Source organism: Pleurodeles waltl, chromosome 2_2 (assembly GCF_031143425.1).
Source record: "Pleurodeles waltl isolate 20211129_DDA chromosome 2_2, aPleWal1.hap1.20221129, whole genome shotgun sequence".
Lineage (NCBI taxonomy): Eukaryota > Metazoa > Chordata > Amphibia > Caudata > Salamandridae > Pleurodeles > Pleurodeles waltl.
Genome location: NC_090439.1, coordinates 1,152,017,503 through 1,152,041,699, shown reverse-complemented (window position 1 = coordinate 1,152,041,699; position 24,197 = coordinate 1,152,017,503).

Sequence of the window (24,197 nt, the reverse complement as noted above, 5' to 3'; positions counted from 1 at the left end):
TGTGTGCTATCGTTCACCAGTCATGAATAACGTCCATGTCACTGGTATATCTTCTGCACCATATAATAGGACCTTACTGGTATGTCAAATGGGCAAATTGGTTATTAGCGTGTGCAGAGAAGAAAAACCAGAAATACCAGTCAGCAGATGAACAGGTGACCACACAAAAAATGGATTTTCAAACAGTGTTGGAAAAGTGTCATAATGTTACAAATTTCTTAGGAGCACAGGATTCATACTGAGTACTTTAGAAAAATGGAACTACAGGAAAGGATAACTGCTTTCCTATATTCCACTTTTAAGGAGTATTTGGTATTGCCATTAGGACATCCATGCAGTACCATTGTTTTGTGCAAGGTTGGATCCAATGTTAAGATGCACACAGCCACCTGCTGTGCTTGCTCACATAATGCTGTTTTGTTATCCTCAAAACTTGTTCTATAATCACTGTTTTTACCAAGTACAGGAAAACAACTTCAGGCCATAGTGTTGTGGGCAATTACCATCATGTTCTCTCATTACAGAGGTCAAATCCAAAAATGTCAGCAGGCTCTTTGTGGCATAGAGAACTACATGCATATGAAAGCTGGTACACTTCCATAAAACACTTGCTATGTTTTCCAAGAATGTACCCATGCAATTTCACGTGTGAATTCTACCCGCTCCCTTGCCTAACATCCCAGGTCAAAGTTTACACTTTCACCGTTTAGAACATACTACAACTTTACCAGTTTGAAAGTAGTAATTTTAAATACAGTTCAGCAGATAATTTGTGCAAATTGGTCAATTGAGGTAAAAGTTTATGAAATTTCAAGTTTAGCTTTCCTATGAAGTGTTGTGCCCACCTTAATGCAGAGAGACAGAGGCTCTATTTGTAATAAGCCTATATAGTAGTATGCATGTGTATATACAAATAGATATAGAAATGTATGCCCATAACTACATCTACATATTTCATGCTTTCCCGCTCTCTTTATTAGTAGATTGCATTTTTGATGATTTATATGCATTGTAGACGTTACAAAGATTGTCTCCAACAAAATTAAATAGTGTCCAAAGGTTGTCCAAAAACTTTGTAAAGTTCTACATTCTCTGTTGCTCTATGATCTTTGCCGCATTCATTTCAAAGTAATAACAGCATTAATCATTTTATTATCATCAGTTCTGATTGTAGATGGAGACTTTTAGAACCATCTATGTTTTTCTACAAAACCCAAAATCCATTCTAGACGGGCCTGGAAATAGTTGAAAAAAATAAAATAGTTCCATCTAAATACATTACTTCAAATCTCAACATCTGGCATTAATTTTCTGTTTTCCTCTTTGCGGGCGATCTAGTTGTTCCAACTACCAGAAAAGTGGCAACAGTGCAGAAAGCAGGTAACTACTGCATCTCAGTGTAAATAAAGGGATGAATGTTTTATGTTATACAGCGACATAGAATCATATGGCATGTGATGTCTCTGATTGTCCTGAAGAATTTTACAGCTAGCCTTTTCCAGATGACCTTTGCACAATTGTGCATCTAGTTCCCTCTATTGTTTGCTTACCGATATCCTGATGGGACCGCTCAGAAGGTATCTAGAGTAAATTAGAAATAACTACTTAACAGTATTCATATAAAATATTGTGTTTATTGTATATGTATCACCAGTTGCTACTTTGTAAGTTTTTTGATATCAAACACTACAACATTCAGACCTAGAGTATGGACTTTTAGAAAAAAAACAAATTCTTGCTCTGCCCTTAGTGTGTTTCTTTCTCAGGCAAAGAATTAAAGTACCTGAGCAAATACTGCAAAGTCTGCCAGAGACTAGAATATAATACTGGATTGCTGCGGTAGTTTTAGGTGTGGAGGGACAGCTATTTTTGATATCTTCCTGCTAGGACACAAACATGCAGGGATTGTCTTGAATTTTGACACTCTACGTATATAAAAATCTTAATATGATGACTCCAAGAAAATACAACCTGTCTGATGTTAGAGATCCTCTTTGATTCTGTTTTTTCCTTGTATGGGATATGGTTGAATACCAGCAAACTATCAACTTAGGCTCTAAGATGACCTTCAATATGAAAAGCAATGTTCCAGTTTTGTCTACAGTGCACGACTGCTGAACCCCACCTTGGAAGAAAGGAACTTTAGGTCCACTAACATCCTATCCATTTTTTTTTTTTCAAGAGGTCCTTAAAATGATCTTTATATCATAAGTGTATCTATATTGTTTAGTGCAAATCAGTGTCTCTGTCCCTATGCACTCCACAGTTTGCTGTCTAAGCTCTAATGATGTTGTATCATGTTCCTCGAAGGCTTATTAATAACATGTGTTGTCACCAAATGTAGGACTTGAACCAAAAGTCACTACAATCGTGAGGTCATCGGACTTCCTTTCCTTTCCATTCATATTTTAAATGTCTTTAAACTTGAGGTATCAGTGGGCAGTATGTGGCAGTGCAAACTGCATGCAAATGACATTGGGTGTTTTTTTATTTGCAGTAGATTAGCTCATGCCATTAAAAACCTATTAAGATACATTTTAAGTTTAATAACTACTTGTTTGACATCCAATTGCAACCTTTCCTATTACTTCTTGGAAAAACTCAACCCAATTTGGCCATTTCAAACTTTCAAATGTGTACACCTTTATTCTGAGGTTTTGTGCAAAATGCTCAGCTGGTCACTTAAGGAAAAGATCACTTGCAACTTTTGATGTCCCTCCAGCCATACAAGAGGTCAGACATCTGAGAAATGCAATCTACTTCTTAGTCTTTCATGTAGGGGAAAACAAGTAGAGTCATTCGGTGCTCCTGGCAGGTCACAAATATGAGGTGCAGTCTGATTTTCTATTTGCACAGGTCTAAATAAATTCTCATTTGCAGTTAGTCAAGAGCCACCTTGTTGAAACTAAGAGACAGTGGGTAGGTTACTCATCAATAGTCCCTGACCAGTAGGTAATAAGTTCCAAGGGCAAACATTCCCTATTTTTCAGCACATATTGTTTGCGCTGTCCCACAGTGTACTATTCTTAGTTAATTCCAGCATGGCAGAATTACTCTGTTACAGGAATAGGCTCCTGAGCCAGGAGTGTGTATAGAAAAATGGGCGGTTGGCACTTTCTCAACCAAACAAAATTGGATCTGGGACCATCTCTTCACCTCACTGGATTGGAACCAGGTTGGCTACATTGGTTTCGGGATCCAAGTACACCTTTTCCTCCGGTGCCAGTAGACATGTTACTTTCAACCTGTAAGCTTCACCCTGATCCTTTACAAGTTATTAAAGATCCTGAACCCTCCCCAGCTCTCCTTTCTGGAAGAGCATGAGTAACATACCTTATAACAGGTTTTCCTACCAAAAGGCTCAAGCCATTCTTTCTGCTCTGAGAGCAGTTTCACTTCTCATCAAGAATACAGCGCTGAGTGGAAAGGAAATAACAGGCCGGCTAATGATAATTAGCGTATTTAAGCTTCAAGCAGACAAATTGTCAGTTACTAAATGGTACTTTCCTGTGTATTTATATAAAATCCAACTACTGCAAATTAATTGGAAATGTTTACATCTCCGTCGCTTGAATTATAGCAACCTAAAATATAGTCTAAAACGTACATGTAGCGTGACTGAATATATCAAAGCAGACCTCTTTCTGTCAAAAAAGTTTATTTTGACAGATTCACCAGCAGGTTTAAATGCAGCACCAGTCAACCTACCCATGTAGGCATGAACCCATATTCTGCTTATCAGCCTAGTGAATGACAATGTGTGTGCTTTCGTTCACCAGTCATTAATAACTTCCATGTCACTGGTATATCTCCTGCACCATATAATGAGACCTTAGTGGTAAGTCCAATGGACAAATTGGTTATTAGCCAGTTTTGTCATATTTAAGGTCTTAAAGCACATACATTAAGACATGACCAGCAGTGCCTGCGTGTGCAGAGAAGAAGAATCAGAAATACCAGTCAGCAGATGAACAGGTGACCACACAAAAAATTGATTTTCAGTGTTGGAAAAGTGGCATAATGTTACAAATTTCATAGGAGCACAGGATTCATACTGAGTACTTTAGATAAATGGAACTGCAGGAAAGGATAACTCCTTTCCTATGTTCCACTTTTAAGTAGTATTTGGTATTGCCATTAGGACATCCATGCAGTACCATTGTTTTGTGCAAGGTTGGATCCAATGTTAAGATGCACACAGCCACCTGCTGTGACCGCTCACATAATGCTGTTTTGTTATCCTCAAAACTTGTTCTATAATCACTGTTTTTACCAAGTACAGGAAAACAACTTCAGTCCACAGTGCTGTGGGCAGTTACCATCATGTTCTCTAATTGCAGAGGTCAAATCCAAAAATGTCAGTAGGCTCTTTGTGGCATAGAGAACTACATGCATGTGAAAGCTGGTACACTTTTATAAAACACTTGCTATGTTTTCCAAGAATGTACCCATGCAATTTCACGTGTGAATTCTACCCGCTCCCTTGCCTAACATCCCACGTCAAAGTTTACACTTTAACCATGTAGAACATACTACAAATTTACCAGTTTCAAAGTAGTAATTTTAAATACAGTTCAGCAGATAATTTGTGCAAATTGGTCAATTGTGGTAAAAGTTTATGAAATTTCAAGTTTAGCTTTCCTATGAAGTGTTGTTCCCACCTTAATACAGAGAGACAGAGGCTATATTTGTAATAAGTCTATATAGTAGTATGCATGTGTATATACAAATAGATATATAAATGTAGGCCCATAACTACATGTACATATTAAATGCTTTCGCGCTCTCTTTAATAGTAGATTGCATTTTTGATGATTGATACGCATTGTAAACATTACAAAGATTGCCTCCAACAAAATTAAACAGTGTCTAAAAATTGTCCAAAAACTTTGTAAAGTCCCACATTCTCTGTTGCTCTATAATCTTTGCCACATTCGTTTCAAAGTAATAACAGCATTAATCATTGTATTATCATCAGTTCTGATTATAGACGGAGCATTTTAGAACCATCTATGTTTTTCTACAAAACCCAAAATCCATTCTAGACGGGCTGGAAATACTTGAAAAAAATTAAATATTTTTATCTAAATATATTGCTTGGAATCTCAACATCTGGCATACATTTTCTGTTTTCCTCTTTGTGGGCGATCTAGTTGTTCCAACTACCAGAAAAGTGGCAACAGTGCAGAAAGCAGGTAACTACTGCATCTCAGTGTAAATGTTTTATGTTAAACAGCGACATAGAATCATATGGCATGTAATGTCTCTGATTGTCCTGAAGAATTTTACAGCTAGCCTTTTCCAGATGTCCTTTGCACAACTGTGCATCTAGTCCCCTCTATTGTTTGCTTACCGATATCCTGATGGGATCGCTCAGAAGGTATCTAGAGTAAATTAGAAATAACTACTTAACAGTATTCATATAAAATATTGTGTTTATTGTATATGTATCACCAGTTGCTACTTTGTAAGTTTTTTTAAATCAAACCCTACAACATTCAGACTTAGAGTATGTACTTTTTAGAAAAAAAGCAGATTCTTGCTCTACCCTTAGTGTGTTTCTTTCTCAGGCAAAGTATTAAAGTACCTGAGCAAATACTGCAAAGTCTGCCAGAGACCAGAATATCATACTGGATTGCTGTGTAGTTTTAGGTGTGGAGGGACAGCTATTTTTGATATCTCCCTGCTAGGACACAAACATGCAGGGATTTTCTTGAATTTTGACACTCTACGAATATAAAAATCTTAATATGATGACTCAAAGAAATTACAACCTGTCTGATGTTAGGGATCCTCTTTGATTCTGTTTTTTCCTTGTATGGGATATGGTTGAATGCCAGCAAACTATCAACTTAGCCTCTAAAATGACCTTCAATATGAAAAGCAATGGTCCAGTTTTGTCTACAGTGCACGACTGCTGAACCCCACCTTGGAAGAAAGGAACTTTAGGTCAACTAACATCTTATCCATTTTTTTTGTTTTCAAGAGGTCCTTGAAATTATCTTTATATCATAAGTGTATCTATATTGTTTAGTGCAAATCAATGTCTCTGTCCCTATGCACTCCACAGTCTGCTGTCTAAGCTCTAATTATGTTGTATCATGTTCCTCGAAGGCTTATTAATAACATGTGTTGTCACCAAATGCAGGACTTTGATTAAAAGCCACTACAGTCTTGAGGTCATCGGACTTCCGTTTCTTTCCATTCATATGTTAAATGTCTTTAAACTGAGGTGTCAGTGGGCAGAATGTGGCAGTGCAAAGTGCATGCAAATGACATTGGGTGCTTTTTTATTTGCAGTAGATTAGCTCATGCCATTAAAAGTCTATTAAGATATATTTTAAGTTTAATAACTGCTTGTTTGACATCCAATTGCAACCTTTCCTATTACTTCTTGGAAATACTCAACCCAATTTGGATATTTCAAATTTTCAAATGTGTACGCCATTAATCTGAGGTTTTGTGCAAAGTGCTCAGCTGGTCACTTGAGGAAACGATCACTTGCAACTTTTGATGTCCCTCCAGCCATACAAGAGGTCAGACATCTGAGAAATGCAATCTACTTATTAGTCTTGCGTGTAAGGGAAAACAAGTAGTGTCATTCAGTGGTCCTGGCAGGTCACAAATACGAGGTGCAGTCCGATTTTCTACTTGCACTAGTCTAAATAAATTCTCATTTGCAGTCAGTCAAGAGCCACCTTGTTGAAACTAAAAGACAGTGAGTAGGTTGACTCATCAATAGTCCCTTACCAGTGGGTAATATGTTCCAAGGGCAAACATTCCCTATTTTTTAGCACATCTTGTTTGCGCTATCCCACAGTGTACTATTCTTAGTTAATTCCAGCATGGCAGAATTACTGTGTCACAAGAATAGGCTCCTGAGCCAGGAGTGTGCATAGGAAAATGGGCGGTTGGCTCTTTCTCAACCAAACAAAATTGGATCTGGGACCATGTCTCCACCTCACTGGATTGGAACCAGGTTGGCTATATTGGTTTTGGGATCCAAGGACACCTTTTCCTCCGGTGCCAGTAGACATGTTACTTTCAACTTGTAAGTTTCACCCTGATCTTTTACAAGTTATTGAAGATCCTGATCCCTCCCCAGCTCTCCTCTCTGGAACAGCATGAGTAACATACATAATAACAGGTTTTTCTACCAAAATGCTCAAACCATTCTTTCTGTTCTAAGAGAAGTTTCATTTCTCATCAAGAATACATCGCTGAATGGAAAGGAAACAACAGGCCGGCTAATGATAATTAGCTTATTTAAGCTTCAAGCAGGCAAATTGTCAGTTAATAAATGGTACTTTCCTGTGTATTTATATAAAATCCAACTACTGCAATTAATTGGAAATGTTTACATCTACGTCGTTAGAATTATAGCAACCTAAAATATAGTCTAAAATGCACATGTAGCTTGACCGAATATTTCAAAGCAGACCTCTTTCTGTCAAAAAAGTTTATTTTGACAGATTGACCAGCAGGTTTAAATGCAGCACCAGTCAACCTACCCATGTAGGCATGAACCCATATTCTGCTTATCAGCCTACTGAATGACAATGTGTGTGCTTTCGTTCACCAGTCATTAATAACGTCCATGTCACTGGTGTATCTCCTGCACCATATAATAAGACCTTACTGGTAAGTCAAATGGGCAAATTGGTTATTAGCCAGTTTTGTCATATTTAAGGTCTTAAAGCACATACATTGAGACATGACCAGCAGTGCCTGCGTGTGCAGAGAAGAAGAATCAGAAATACCAGTACGCAGATGAACAGGTGACCACACAAAAAATGGATTTTCAAACAGTGTTGGAAAAGTGGCATAATGTTACAAATTTCTTAGAAGCACAGGATTCATACTGAGTCCTTTAGAAAAAAGGAACTGCAGGAAAGGATAACTCCTTTCCTATGTTCCACTTTTAAGTAGTATTTGGTGTTGCCATTAAGACATCCATTCAGTACCATTGTTTTGTGCAAGGTTGGATCCAATGTTAAGATACACACAGCCACCTGCTGTGCCTGCTCACATAATGCTGTTTTGTTATCCTCAAAACTTGTTCTATAATCACTGTTTTTACCAAGTACAGGAAAACAACTTCAGGCCACAGTGCTGTGGGCAGTTACCATCATGTTCTCCCATTGCAGAGGTCAAATCCAAAAATGTCAGTAGGCTCTTTCTGGCATAGAGAACTACATGCATATGAAAGCTGGTACACTTTCATAAAACACTTGCTATGTTTTCCAAGAATGTACCCATGCAATTTCACGTGTGAATTCTACCCGCTCCCTTGCCTAACATCCCACGTCAAAGTTTACACTTTAACCATGTAGAACATACTACAAATTTACCAGTTTCAAAGTAGTAATTTTAAATACAGTTCAGCATATAATTTGTGCAAATTGGTCAATTGAGGTAAAAGTTTATGAAATTTCAAGTTTAGCTTTCCTATGAAGTGCTGTGCCCACCTTAATACAGAGAGGCAGAGGCTATATTTGTAATAAGTCTATATAGTAGTATGCATGTGTATATACAAATAGATAAATAAATGTATGCCCATAACTACATGTACATATTTCATGCTTTCCCGCTCTCTTAATTAGTAGATTGCATTTTTGCTGATTGATATGCATTGTAAACATTACAAAGTTTGACTCCAACAGTGTCTAAAAGTTGTCCAAAAACTTTGTAAAGTCCCACGTTCTCTGTTGCTCTATAATCTTTGCCACATTAGTTTCAAAGTAATAACAGCATTAATCATTGTGTTATCATCAGTTCTGATTATAGACGGTGCATTTTAGAACCATCTATGTTTTTCTACAAAACCCAAAATCGATTCTAGACGGGCCTGGAAATAGTGGAAAAAATAAAGTATTTTCATGTAAATATATTTCTTGGAATCTCAACATCTGGCATACATTTTCTGTTTTCCTCTTTGCGGGCGATCTAGTTGTTCCAACTACCAGAAAAGTGGCAACAGTGCAGAAAGCAGGTAACTACTGCATCTCAGTGTTGGGGGCATATTTATACTCCGTTTGCGCCGAATGTGCGTCAAAAATTTTGACGCACAGTCAGCGCAAACGTTGCCCCATATTTAAACCCTGACGCCGGAGGCCGCGCGCAAGCAAAATCCGCAGTGTGCGCCGTTTTCTGGAAGCGGCACCCCGCCCTGCGTTAATGATATGCAGGGTAGGCGTTCCCGTCCAAAAAATGACGCACACTGGCGCGCGTCGTATTTATGCTTCTGGGAAAAAAGGACTCCCGGCCGGTAGGCGGAGCAAAAAAATTACGCAAAACCCGATGTGCGTCAAAATGTAACGCCTGGGTCAGGGCAGGTGTTAAAATGGGGCAAACACACCTGTATTTAATCAGAACACACAGAACAAACAACAGAGCAGCAGAGCAGCAGAGCAGCAGAGCAGCAACAGGGAGACATGGAGGTGATTTTTATTCAGCGTGCACGTAGACGCAGAGCCCTGCAGCAACAACAGCAGCCACAACAACAACAGCAGGGACCCCAAAGACAGCGCAGAAGGCAGGAGAGGATATTCCGCCCAAGAACAACCCTGCATGGCCTCAGGGAACATGACATCATCCAGAGGTACCGGTTGAACTGGCAGGCCATTCAGCAGCTGCTCAGAAATATCGAACAGCAGTTGGCCCCCACTTTGGTGACACCCCGCACCATACCAACAGAAACAAAGCTGCTTGCCGTACTTCACCTGCTGGCAAGTGGCTCGTTTCAGACAACTGGTGCCCTAGTTGGTGGAATATCACAACCATCATTCTCCGCATTCCTGCCAAAAGTACTGGATGCCATCATTCGCCTGACACCCCGCCACATCTGCTTCCCTAACACACTGCAGAAGCAGCAGGAAACTAAACAGGGGTTCTACGCCATCAGTGGCTTCCCACACATCCTTGGTGCAATCGACTGCACACACGTACGCCTTGTGCCACCTGCTGCTACAGAACACCTCTACCGCAACCGGAAGCTCACACATTCAATCAACGTGCAGGCCATAGTCGATCACCAAGGACTGATCAGCAACATCGTTGCTAAATATCCTGGGAGTGTTGATGACGCATTCATCTTCCGTCACAGCACCATCAACCAACACTTCCAGGATGGACGGTATGGCAATGGACTACTTGTTGGTAAGGACAAAAATCTAACTCATATACACACTGCACAGCAACCCTCTAGGACAAACAACACATACACCACAATAGCAACACCTAGCCTGGAATACACTGAGGTACTCACATCACTAGCCATGTGTCAGAAGTCACCATTGAACCTGTCGCACATTGGAATGTACTCCACAGGTTAATGTGAAGACATGAATGAGTGTGGTTGCCTAAATGTCACCTTGCAAATTGGAAGTGTCACAATAACCTGTACATTAACACATTGCATAAGTCTTAAGGTATGGGGTGTCCAGGGTACTTTCATATGAACGTTTCAACTACACTTCCATGTTTTACCTCTGCATGGAACTATCATCTCACCCCCAGTGAAGACACACGGGCACCTGTATCACAAGTCACAATGCAAGGGAGGGCACAGTTTTATAAAAAAAAAAATACAGACTGCTGACAAAAGGCAAGCTAACAAACACTTGCTCAGCCAAGGAAAAAACCCAATGCTAAACTTTTACCCTACAAGTATAGGTTGTCACATTAGAACACAAAAGAGTCACAGACAACACAAGACAACTACTGCAATCAAAGGTCTGTACAAGAGTGCTTACTACATCTAATTGATCCCATTCTGTGTTTCTATTTCAGCTGATCAGGGGTATGGCATCCAGCCTTGGCTAATGACACCATATGGGAACCCCACTACTGCTGCAGAGCGGGCATACAATGACGCCCATAAGAGGACACGCAGCATTGTTGAGCGGACCTTTGGGATCCTAAAGTCAAGGTTCTGCTGCCATGACATCACTGGTGGTAGCCTACTCTATTCCCCAGAGATGGTCTGTAAGATCATACTCACTTGTGCCATATTGCACAACATTTGTGTAAACAGGAACATTCCCCTCCTTGAAGCAAACCCAGACATGCCTGAAGATGACGAAGAGGAGGATGCTGGCCTGCAACAGGAGGGGGAACAACAAAACACGGCAGCAGGAGTGCGTAGGCGCCAACAGCTTGTCAATAATTTTTTTTCTTAATTTCTTATATCAAAACTTATAGCACAATTGTAAATAAACACCGATAACAAACACCACATCATGCTTTGGCCTATTCATTTCTGACCACCTTTAGTTCTAAATTGCTGAAAAAGGATGTCGTCTCATTGAGCAATAATGATAAAATACTCATCACACAAAAAATAAACATCACAAATGTCTGCACAGAGGGTAGGATGTTACATGATACATTACCATCCACCGAGGCCAACAGGAGTACCAAAGTGCCAATTACACATGCCTGATCCAGACACCTGAGAAAGTCTCTCACTCAGACCAAAAATGTAGATCATTTGAAAGTCTCATTACATGTGTTCAGTGACAGGGTGGGACCATCCATGTGTACATGACCATGTCCTCAATGGCTTTTCTCAAGTTTTTGATATAAACAATACCCAATCAGAACAACATTAGCTGCCACTAACTCATGAGGAGACCTTGAAGTTACAGTGACAACATACACCCAGACAGGTGATAGTGGATCCACATTCCCACACACATATAACCATATGTCATCCAATCAACCAAATGTTTGCAAGCTGCCCATCACAGTAGTGTCCCAGTTCAAACCTAGCAGGCAAAATTTAACATGCCACTAAACCAGGTAATGCATAAAGGGCCACATACATCAACAACCTATTTGTCATCAGCACATGAGGAACGCTGAGAGTTTGCAAACATAGTCATTGGAAAATGGTATGTCAGATTGCTCCAAATCAACAATAGTGCAAACGTCAAATGGGCAAATGAGATGAATGGCCAACAGTGATTCATACCCTATGGCCTTACATTAGCCTGCTGCTGCAGGTTTTGCATAACCGAATAAATGAAAGCCATGGATAAATCAGCAAATCTGGAAGGGCAATGCGTAGGGTGCTGGGGGCCTAAGTCCACCTCTACCGCCCCCCAAATATACAAGAATCATGTACTTGTGAAGTAAACACATGCATAAGGCGCCTGTGTGGCCTACATGTCAAAAGTCAAACACAAATCAGATACACAAAATCATAATAGGACATGGTTAGCCCCATAAAAAATGTAAGTGACTATTGCACTCCCTGTTTGGAATATAGATATATGCATTACCACGAAAATTGTGGGCACATTTTAGAGAAGGAATACATCATGGTATACCATTCATCATTTCAAAATAGCCATCAGCAATTACCCCAAATATGTGTATAAATATGGTTAATACATTTTCTGAAGGTATCATAATTATTACAGTGTGAATGCCATCTATACATCCAATAAGGGACATGTGTCATAGCTAACCACAAATGTGTATCACATAGCACCGTTTGGCCATGACAAATTTCCTTCCCCAACTGTAAAAAATGAAGACATCATTTAATAATGCAGCAAAATTCCACGCAGACAGCATGGGCGTCATAATTTTTTCACATACAGGAGTGCACAGAATGCAGAGTCAAAAAATAGGAGATGAAAATTTATAAATTAATAAGCTACAGTACATGTCCACCATATTGTGTATGAAGCGTCAAATTTCCACGCAGACAGCATGGGCGTCATAATTTTTCCACGTACAGGAGTGCACAGAATGCAGAGTCAAAAAATAGGAGATGAAAATTAATAAATTAATAAGCTACAGTACATGTCCACCATATTGTGTATGAAGCGTCAAATTTCCACACAGACAGCATGGGCGTCATAATTTTTCCACGTACAGGAGTGCACAGAATGCAGAGTCAAAAAATAGGAGATGAAAATTAATAAATTAATAAGCTACAGTACATGTCCACCATATTGTGTATGAAGCGTCAAATTTCTACGCAGACAGCATGGGTGTCATAATATTTTCACGTACAGGAGTGCACAGAATGCAGAGTCAAATATAAATGGTCATATATGTTTCACATATTTGCCAGAAAATTATAATTCTACACTAAAACTGTAAACTCAGCCTCACACAGAAATGTAAGGGAACAATGAAGAAATTACTTTTGACTCTGCATTATGTGCAATGTTATGCGTCAAAAAATATGACGCACAGTGTGTGTGCGTGAAAATATGACGCATAACGGAAAAATAAAAACGGCGGCCATTTTATGCAGGAAGTGATGTAATAGGATATCCTGTTTACAAAATCTCTACTGTGAGTTAACTTTCACTTTCACTTTGCAGTCTCAGATCTTTTCTAGACTGTGTGGTTGTGTTGAAAGTGTAGTCCTGTGTTTAACTGCTTTTGTGTCCTGTGTACCTTGTATTTTGTCTTTTTGTGTTCCTAGTCTTGTTGTGTAATATTGTCTTAGTCTGTTTAGTGTACTTTTGTCCAATCCTGTTTTTGTTTGTATTGTCTGTGGGAGTCTGTTCTGGGTAGTTTAACTTTGGGGTTAGTTGGGCTATTTTTATTAAGTTTCATTTTTCCTTCATTACTCTACCTTTCCCCATTTCCCACTTTTACTTGTCTATCTCATTTTTCTCCTTTAAATTACTAAATATGTCAGGTAGGCCTCGGCTTGCCAGGATGGGTGAGGAGGAATTGGGGGGATTTATTTGGCTTGTTTGCCATTTCCTCCCACTCATGCTGGAGTCTGGGGGCCGTGTGATACAGGGGTATCACACGGAGGCACGGAAAGTCCGGTGGGGGAAGGTGCGCCATCACCTGGTCCGGGTCTACGGGAGCATGAGGAATGAGCATCAACTGAAGCACCGCTGGGCTGATCTCATATCCAGGGAGCAGGACCTGCTGGACCACCTGGGAATCAGGATTGGTGGCCATGTTGGTGAGTACAAATAAATTACATGTGAATAAATGAAATCTGTGTGGGGACATGTGATGATTGTTACCCAATCTGCTAGATAAGTAGCTGACTGTGTATAATGCTAGGGAAACCTAATGTGTATTTGTTGCAGAATGTGTCGGAAGACCAATGCTAGCAGTCAGATGGCTCATGTTTTCAACACATACCGGATGCCTGTAGCTGTATGTAATGTAGTGTTGCCTTTGTGTCAGACAAGCGACACGTTAATGCTCTATCTTAAACCTAAAGGTCATATTGGCCAGTGAGAAAGTCATGTAGAAACAACATACCTACATATGTTGACGCCATAGCTAGACAGAAAATTGTATACCCATGATGATGCTATAAATGTGTGCTGGCTTCACGTCACATGAAGTCAGCTATGTTGTCCACACATATGTCACATTTGTGTCTGGATGCTGTGTGTTGAAAATGTCCACCTAGCCTGTTTGATTGTGAGGGGTCATGCAGTCCTCAAGTAACCAGCTTTTGGATGTCTCTCTGGGATGCACATGATGAGATGTATACAAGCCATTATTGTTGGGGCTTACTAATGGAGGGGTATCTTTGACAACACCTGACTGTCCTGGCCACTGCATGTGTGTAGTAGGGTCTGTAACTGTAGTAGGAGACTCATCCAATGTTAATGTTTATAAAAAATCATCCATGCTGTATGAGCATGTGGGAAAGTGTATTATTACCATGTCATATTCACACAGTGTCATAGTAACTGCAATCATTTGTCAGAGCACCGAGTCTGAGTATATTCTTCCTTTCATGCTTTACAGGTGGACCAGCACCGTACACCGTGGGAGAGGTGGCACATTTTGAGGACCCCGATACCTACAGTGAGTGTGGCCTGAGTGCTATGTTTAATTTTTTGCTAGTGATGCATGATGGACTAGTGTGTGTTCAACAAAATTCATGATTTGATGCGCTGCCCGTTCATTGGCATTGTTGCTTTAGTGGGATTTCAAATATCACTTCTGTTTCTGTAGACCAATACTTAGCCATCTCTCAGATTTAGGGGCTGTAGGTCATTCCAGTTGGGCCGCAATGGGGAATGGGATGAGTCATGTGGAATACACTGGTTAATGTAAGACTTGCTCTGGGACTTGGCTTGAACTGAGTCTGCATATCAGACTGACATTCTCCCAGATAGCCTTGGCAAATGGCTTTGATTAAATGTGCATCTTCCTAGTTGAGGATGCACTGTGTACACTGTAGGTTGGATCTTCCGGGGGCATGTACTTCCACTAGTTGAACTAGAAGTGTGTGTGACTAGAGTGCAATGGCCTAGGTGTTCTGTCGACTCATGATCATGTGTGTTCTAGCTCCTCTGTGTGTGTTGTAAAACATGCCTCACTGATAGTATGTGATGTTGGCCTAAGTCAGAGCATTTTGACATGGTTGGACCTTGGATGTGACAATGTTTGGCTGACTCCAACGTGTTGCTAGCCCTTCATAGGTGTTGTGTGTGAAGGCACATACTTGTTGACCTTTCTATACACTCCTGGGTGTGCATTGAACATGGGATTGTTGGTTGTTCTTCCCACCCCACCCTCAAAGACTGCCATGTTAATGGGAAACAGGGTACCTAGGACTGTAGCAACCAGTATGTTACACGTACTTGTGACCTTTAGCAACTTTGTTTAGAACCTAGGGCCAGATGTAGCAAACAGTGTTCAAGTTGCAAATGGCATAAATTGCTCTTTGTGAGTCGCAAACGTCTGTTTGCTATGCAGAAATGTATTTTGTGATTCTGAACATACTTGCAAAATGCATTTCCGACTCGCAAATAGGAAGGGGTGTTCCCGTCCTATTTGCGACTCGCAGTGGTATGCAATTCCATTTGCGACTGAGTACGTGGTCGCAAAGGGAGTCGCAGTTACCATCCACTTGAAGTGGATGGTAACCCACTCGCTAACTGGAAGGGGTCCCCATAGGAACCCTTCCCCTTTGTGAGTGGACCCACATTTTTTTTTCAAAACAGCCAGTGGTCCAAGGGACCACTACCTGCCCTGAAATAATCCAAAACCAAAGATTTCGTTTTTTTTTTTCTAAGTGCAGCTCGTTTTCCTTTCAGGTAAACGGGCTACACTTGGGAAAAAATAACCGGCTTTATTTAAAAGCAGTCAAGGCCATGGAGGTCTGCTGTTCCCAGCAGGCCTCCATCCCCGTGAGGGCCCATAGTCGCTAAGGGGGCGCAAATTGGACCCACCTCATTGATGTTAATGAGGTGGGTCTTAGCGACCCCATAGCGACTCGCAGACGGTGTCGGAGACACCGTTCTGCATAGCAAATTGCAAGTCGCAATTTTCCATCTTCCTACATCTGGCCCCTAGTGTACACATTCGGTTATGGCCCATGGGTTCACTATTAGCACACAACAAATTACAAATGGCATTGAGTGAAGACTGTGATAGTTATCACATAGAGTGACATATGTAGTGAAGTCAGTATGCGGAAGAGGTGCAGCCATAATGTCAGATGCCTTAGGCATAATTTGGATGAGTAGTTTAGGGTGATGTCATCCATCATGTAGAGACATGGATATGCTAGGTGTGAGATGCCCTTATGTATGCAGGCTTCACATGTACTTCCTATGAGCCTTTAAGTGAACTATGTTGTGACAATTGCTGCAACAAATACATTACTAGTAATGTAGAAATAACCAATTGTGCTATTCCACCCAATGCAATTCCAAAGGAAAATATTTGCCTTTTCTCTTCACAGCTGCAAACATGAGTGCCGCAGATAGACACCAATTTGAGAGGCGTGCCATGCGATACAGGCACATCCTGCAGGTGCAGTCTGGGTACCGGAGGATGGCCCGCAAATATCACTCGGATCGGGCCTCCGGGGCATGGTGGGCCTCACCACAGGGTCGGCCTACATTGCCCACAACAGCCACCAACACCACATCCACCAGGTCTCCCCAAGTGGCCCAGCAACGTCGGGAACAGTAGACCCTGGTTCATCCTCAAGACTTGGACCCACCCATGTTCTACAACCAGGACAGTCCAGTGGCCAGTCAACTCCTGGCACAAGCTTAACCTCGGCCGGCACACAAACTACATCAGCCCCTCCTGTGGACCTAGCTGCATTCCTGGCATTGAGTAGAAAATTGGACAAGATGTTCAATAAGGTGGACAACCTGACCCAGGATGTGGCCTATAAAAAAAAAAGGGTCAGCTCCATCAGGCGGACCCTACAGAGGGCGAACCTCTAGGACTTTTGACCTGTTGAACTTTTACCCCTCCCCTCTCTCCTCTTTCCTATTTTCTACTGATAGTTGGGTTTTGGGGATTAGTATTAGGTTAGGATAGGTAATTAGCTTAGTTAGTGTAAGGGAAGAGGGTGGGGGTCCTTATTCTTTCTATCTTTATTTTTTGTGTGGGTGGGTGGGTCGGGGGCAATGTTGGGATTCCTGTTATTTAAAAAATATATATATAAAAAATATACAAAAATTTACAAATAAATATATGTTTGTTTAGGATAGTGTAGTATGTGTGTAGGTTAGTAAGTGTTGTCCTGCATGTCTCCTGTCTCATAATGGTGGGTGGGGGGTTGATGGTTAGATCGTTTCGTTACATGTGCAGAGTAAGTTTAGCTTAGGTTAGTTAGGGACAGTTGTGGGTTAGTAGTAGTCAGGTTAGATTAGTGTAGGTATTACCTTTCCCTTAGTTGCCTCTTGTGTTAATAAATAGTAATAAATATATAGTTAATCCTTTACATGATGCATTAGGTGCTACTTTATCATGGCCTTGACATCAGTGTAGCTGAATGTTTTTGTATGACATTTGTGTCCTATGCTCGCCATCCCCAGGAAATTGAGGTTTAACATGCCAGCTACCCATGTGCTAACTTGGTAAGTATCCTCCATTTGGGAGACCCACCATTGGTAGTTTGCATTGATCACCAAGGTTTTGTGTTGGTGAGTATGTATTCTACTTCACAAAGTGTGCTTCCAGACTTGTTATTGTGGGTAATTTAATAGGTCGGACTGCAGTGTGAAGTTCAGGGAGATCTTTGTAGATGAGGAGTTGTTAACACTCTTGTCTTGTTGCCTTCATTGCTGACCTACATTATGTGTGTACTAATTCAGCATGACTTTCCTTCATGGAAGTATACTCAGAAAGGGTGATTGATGCAGTGTAATTTGTTAATGTTTCCTTACTTTTTGCAGCATAATTTCATGTTTTAGAATTGCATGGTGCCTACATTTCTCAGCCACCATTAGTTGACTAGAATAGCTATAGATGGTGCATCATTCTGTCCAACACAGCATGATTGTGTGTGGTTAGTCCCTTCATCAGTTATTCTCCTCAGTATGGTAAGGCTATGATGCAATCCTGGCCACTGCACAGATGTTTCAGACTACATGATATCAGGACAGTTGTATTGAGAATCTACATGGTTGCCACACAGGCACTTTGGAGTTATGTACTGCACAGTTGAAGTGTGAAATAACACAGAGACATGATAGGTGTGCAAGTGCTATTTATTTATAGGTGCTGTATTGCAAAATGTCCATTGTCCATGTTTGCTGGCTCCGTTCTGGTGCATTCTTACATGGTGATCCTACAGAAGGGGTGTGGATGATGCTCCTGACATGCTGGGGTGATGTCACAGACAGTGCTGAGGGACAGGAATTGGCAAATAGTAGGAGAGAGACATTCACTGGCAATGGTGACAAGTCATACAGTGGATTGCAGAACAGTCATTGAGTGTAGTTGTAGTGAGACTGGCATTTGACAAAACGTAGGACCTTGGTGAAAGTAGGCCATGGTGCAGGGACTAGTGCTTCCGGGTACTCTTCCGTGAGAATGTTATCTGTTCCATGTCTTCTTCTTCTGATGTGTGTGTTGCCTGGTTTGTCCTTGTTGTTGTTGTTTGTGAAGGGGCAACACACACCTCAGTGTTAGAAGACGTGGAGGCAGACATCCCGGGGTTGCTCCCTGTGGAGTTATTAAGGGCAGTACTGCAGCAAGGAGGGCCTGCTGGTTTTTGAGAATGGCAGCCACATCACGATGGTAGGCAGCCAGGTCGGCCCTGAGGGGTTGAATGTTGCATTCGAGCACACGTTGAATGGATTGCAGTTGTAGATGTTGTGTCAACTGGATGACAGCTGTGCTGATTTCCTTCTGTGTTTTGGCAAGTTCCTGCAAGAGAGATGTTAGGGCTTGCATAGCAGCAGAAGACATCCTGCACGAACGCACCCCCTCAAGGCTGGCTGCCATAGTTTGCATCCCCACCCGCACCTCCTTGGCCAGCTCCTGCTGTACCCCAACAACGGTTCTTTCGAAGCTGGTGCCAGTGTCGTCAGAGTCCTCAGCTGTGTTGGAGCTGGCAGGTATTACAATTGGGGTGGCGGGTGGTTCTACTGTGGTGGCTGCTTCTTCTGTGCTCCTCCTTGTGACTGAAGGTGGGGTTTGGAGGCTTTCAAGGACCATTTGGATGGTCTCCTGTGGAAAGTTTATGGGCTCGTCATCCATGTCATCAGGGAAATCAGGGACAGGCATATCGGCAGGAGATCCATGTTCCTCTGCAATGAAACAGGGTACAATTAGTGTGTCTGTGTTGTGACAATTTTGCAATAAGATACAAGCCTTTGGATGCCTTAACTTTGTGCTCTGTTTTTGTCTTGGTATCTGCTGTCCTTCATATGGGCATTGTTGTAGGCCTATGGCCCACCTGTGTGTCACATGTATGATATAGAGCTATCAGACTTGTCTGCCTAATTGCCTCTAGGTGTTGCTTTGTAACAATTTAGGAATAGCCATCTTTTTGTCCTACTCGTCCCTCCGTGTTTAACTATTCTTATGGAGAGACATTTTGTTGGGTGGGCTCTCATTATCCTACATGAGATTACTGGCTTTCTAGGCAGCAGGATAGCTAATGGTGTGGGGGACCTAGTCTGACCCACTTGTAAATAACTCTGTCACCCTGATTCTTTCTTTTTGCTCTGGCTAACTAGCAGTGCCTCATGTCTCCCACGGCAAAGGAATGATTAGACATCCGAGCGCATGACATCTTTGGAACTTCTCAGGGAAGTCGTGGTCACTCAGATCCAAACCAATTCTCTCTTTTCCAGTATGATCTCATACACAAATGACAAAGACAGTATTTGTTTATATGATGATTTCATTGAACAACTGACTTGTAGATATTTAGGTGTGAGCCACAATAACCCAAACAATACAACATGGTAGAATTGAAATAGTCAGCAGGAGAGTAAAACATTAGTACAAAGCTATCATGGTGCCTAACTGTTTCTACTATCCCTCTGCTTGTTCTATTTAGAGCACAGCATGTTAAGCTTCGAGCTTGCCTGTCTGAATCACTGGGGAGACATCATCCCTCATATCTGAGCAATGGCCTGTGATCTGGTTCTGCATCTGCAGCAAGGCAGGCAGCGTCTAGTTGTGGTTCTCTGTTTGGAAACTCCCTCTTGCGTGTCTTGGGACAAGGAAGTGATTTTATAAGTAATATGTCATCGTGATGACAAAGTGTCCCTACGCAGGAATGCCAAATCTTAACCCCTACCACGTCTATCGGCAAGGTACCAGACTGTATCCTTGACTGGGGCACAGAGTGAATATGTTCTGGCGAACTCCAGTGCTGAAGTAGGCAAAACAGTGTGATTTGACTAACAAACAACACCGTAGGACTGGCTATTTGCAAAATTAACTGATAAGGAAGCCTAATACATTTAGTGCAAAGTGCCCAGAGGCTCTTAGATGTGAGCAAATGCGTAAAAGTACATTCAGGGCAAGGTGCACAAAGGCCTAAAGCCTGAAATTAATGCGCAAAGTATACGTAACACTTACCACACTACACTTTGACTGGCTGTGGATGTTGTGAATGTCCTGGCAGCACACTTGCCTCTCAGGACCTGCCCCAAACACTTTTAATTCACATTACCCGAAATGTACATGTAATGTGGCATATCCTATGCATGTCAATGTTAGGATGTGGTATGGATGTAAACATTGTTGATGTTTGGAGATGATGTTGGGTCATGTGTGTTTAATTGGATTGGCCTGTTTATCGTATGAAGGTTCTATTTGGTTGTCAGACTGTGCAGGTGTGTTTCAGTGACCAGTTGCCTGTGTCGCCTCCTCATTGTTGTTGTCTGAGCAGTATGACATTAGTGATGTTGCCTTGTTAGCCAGGCACGTGAGGGACCCTGACGTATGCAGCATGTGTGTGTCCTTAGTGCTGTGTGGCTCCTATTGCTGTTTACTTTGGCTGATGTATGTGTCAAGTATGGGCATTGGCATTTGAGTGTACTGGTGCCTTTGTCTTATTTCTATAAATAGTTGCAGATGTCATCCTCACCCCCTAATTTAGGTATGTATGTTCCATGGAGAGATTCCTGCCATTTGCTACTATAGCTGCACAGAGATGAGAGGTGTTATTGTCAACTGTTGTCGCAGTTACATTGCAATTGTTGTGTTGGCTACTGGATTACTGATAGGGACCTAGTTGATGTAGGATAGATTTTGACAGACAAGTGCCTGGATGTGAGTTTGACGTAGTGGCCTTCCCACCTGCCGCTGCTTTCCCTTGGCTCTAGTGTTGTTATTACAGGATGGCCCCATGAGACTGTTGTTGGTGCTGTATTTTGTCGTGTCCCAGATTCAGTCTGTGCAGGGCATGCCCCCCTGCCGTACCCCTTCACCCATGCCACTCCATGTATATGCTGACTTACATGCAATGTGTAGTAGGTATTTCCCCCCTGCTTACAGTCAACATTATTGTATTTTAAATCCCCATGCAACTTACCCTGCATGTGCGTTGTGTCGTGATAGTTTGCGCTGTCCTGTCCTTGAATCCCTGTGACGATCTCCTCAGGGATGACGGCTGCGACCATCTCCTCCATGTGGTCCAGGGCCTCCTGGTGTGCTGGACTCCCCCCTCCAGTCTGCAGTGCTGCCTTCCTGTTCCTGGCAATTTTTTCTTTTGTCCTACGTTTGCAGTCATGCCAGCGTTTCTTACACTCAGTGACTGTCCTGCGTTCTTCAGCAACACTGTTGATCTTGTCCACAATTTTTTGCCATATGGCCTCTCTCCTACTGATTGGCAATTTAGAGGTGATGAACAATTGGTGCTGGTGTTCCGTCACCTCTCTAACCAGTATTTCCTGCTCCTCTGCACTGAAGCGACACTTTTATTTTTCTTCTGAAAATGTCCTGGTTCCGGTATGGGTCCTCCTGGCTGGTTCCTGGTCTGCTGTCATCTTCCTGGGGTCTGTAGTGGCATCTGGGATCCATTTTGGCTCTCCTCTGCTGAAAGGGCAGTGTTCGCGGGTAAATTTGACGCTATTGCGTAAAAAAAAACAGCGCTTTCCGGGTTGCGCTGTCGTAAATCGACCCACAGTGATGTGCGTTGCGTAAACGTTGGTTTTCTTTACGACTTGACGCCGCTGTGTGCGTCACGAAATAATGACTCCCACCTGTTGGTTGCGCCGCCGTGCGTCAAAGTATAAATTTGATGCTCGCACGCTGCATCGAAATGGCGTTAGCCGGCGTTAATATTTTTGACGCAAAGCTGCGCCGGCGCAGCTTTGCGTCAAAAAGTATAAATATGGCCCTAAATGTTTTATGTTATACAGCAACATAGAATCATATGGCATGTAATGTCTCTGATTGTCCTGAAGAATTTTACAGCTGGCCTTTTCCAGATGTCCTTTGCACAATTGTGAATCTAGTCCCCTCTATTGTTTGCTTACCGATATCCTGATGGGACCGCTCAGAAAAGTATCTAGAGTAAATTAGAAATAACTACTTAACAGTATTCATATTAAATATTGTGTTTATTGTATATGTATCACCAGTTGCTACTTTGTGAGTTTTTTTATATTAAACCCTACAACATTCAGACTTATAGTATGTACTTTTTAGAAAAAAAACAGATTCTTGCTCTGCCCTTAGTGTGTTTCTTTCTCAGGCAAAGAATTAAAGTACCTGAGCAAATACTGCAAAGTCTGCCAGAGACCAGAATATCATACTGGATTGCTGTGTAGTTTTAGGTGTGCAGGGACAGCTATTTTTGATATCTCCCTGCTAGGACACAAACATGCAGGGATTTTCTTGAATTTTGACACTCTACGTATATAAAAATCTTAATATGATGACTCCAAGAAATTACAACCTGTCTGATGTTCGGGATCCTCTTTGATTCAGTTTTTTCCTTGTATGGGATATGGTTGAATGCCAGCAAACTATCAACTTAGCCTCTAAAATGACCTTCAATATGAAAAGCAATGGTCCAGTTTTGTCTACAGTGCACGACTGCTGAACCCCACCTTGGAAGAAAAGAACTTTAGGTCAACTAACATCCTATCAATTTTTTTTGTTTTCAAGAGGTCCTTGAAATTATCTTTATATCATAAGTGTATCTATATTGTTTAGTGCAAATCAGTGTCTCTGTCCCCATGCACTCCACAGTCTGCTGTCTAAGCTCTAATGATGTTGGATCATGTTCCTCGAAGGCTTATTAATGACATGTGTTGTCACCAAATGCAGGACTTTAACTAAAAGTCACTACAGTCTTGAGGTCATCGGACTTCCATTCCTTTCCATTCATATTTTAAATGTCTTTAAACTTGAGGTATCAGTGGGCAGTATGTGGCAGTGCAAACTGCATGCAAATGACATTGGGTGCTTTTTTATTTGCAGTAGATTAGCTCATGCCATTAAAAGCCTATTAAGATACATTTTAAGTTTAATAACTACTTGTTTGACATCCAATTGCAAACTTTCCTATTACTTCTTGGAAATACTCAACCCAATTTGGCCATTTCAAACTTTCAAATGTGTACGCCGTTATTCTGAGGTTTTGTGCAAAGTGCTCAGCTGGTCACTTGAGGAAAAGATCACTTGCAACTTTTGATGTCCCTCCAACCATACAAGAGGTCAGACGTCTGAGAAATGCAATCTACTTCTCAGTCTTGCGTGTAAGGGAAAACAAGTAGAGTCATTCAGTGGTCCTGGCAGGTCACAAATATGAGGTGCAGTCTGATTTTCTACTTGCACAGGTCTAAATAAATTCTAATTTGCAGTCAATCAAGAGTCACCTTGTTGAAACTAAGAGACAGTGGGTAGGTTGACTCATCAATAGTCCCTGACCAGTGGGTAATAAGTTCCAAGGGCAAACATTCCCTATTTTTCAGCACATCTTGTTTGCGCTATCCCACAGTGTACTATTCTTAGTTAATTCCAGCATG